This window comes from Trachypithecus francoisi, unplaced genomic scaffold, assembly GCF_009764315.1.
Source record: "Trachypithecus francoisi isolate TF-2019V2 unplaced genomic scaffold, Tfra_2.0 Lachesis_group9, whole genome shotgun sequence".
NCBI classification, from domain to species: Eukaryota; Metazoa; Chordata; class Mammalia; order Primates; family Cercopithecidae; genus Trachypithecus; species Trachypithecus francoisi.
The window spans coordinates 22,138,670-22,139,244 of NW_022681474.1; the positions used below are offsets into that span (position 1 = coordinate 22,138,670).

A 575-nucleotide genomic window follows, 5' to 3' on the forward strand; every position below is an offset into this window, starting at 1 on the left:
AATAAATAAAATTAGAAGAAATAAAAACCTGGAAATGAAATGACTGCTGTAATATTTTTTAAATATTTAAAGACAGTAAAGAGCAACATAAAACTAACACTTCGATTCATACGTGAAGATGAACTTTTATTAATATAAGTAAAATATTTGTGATAGAGATCAAGTACCCTTGAATCCCCTTTTCCATCCTCTCTCCATACTCTCATCTCCTCCAATACAAAGACTGAAAAATATGGAATGATTCACAAATGTGTGAACCACCCTTGCACAGGGACTGTGCTGATCTCTGCACTGTTCCAATTTTAGTATCTATATTAATGAAGCAAGCACCAAGGTTTTATTTTATTCTTAAAAACACCCTTGAAGAAAGTAGCCAAGGTTATACATTATAGCTTGTTTATGACAACAATCCTTTTAGACTCCAAAATATCTTCATAGACAAGAAAAGGCAAATACGGGCCTTTTGAATGAGAAAGAGAACGGCAGAATTGAATAATGAGCCAATTGGAGCTATTTTTGCTGGATAGGCATTTCATTTTCACTGTTGATTTTACTTCACATTTAAAGTATGAAAT

The 575-nt window shown here is 32.2% G+C and overlaps 1 non-coding gene across 1 annotated transcript; it reads right to left on the bottom strand.

The window, feature by feature from the left end:
• Positions 1-226: 226 nt before the first annotated feature.
• On the bottom strand, positions 227-330 carry LOC117082890. Its single transcript, XR_004436817.1, has one exon. It is a non-coding gene; the product is annotated as a U6 spliceosomal RNA (small nuclear RNA).
• Positions 331-575: the final 245 nt, after the last annotated feature.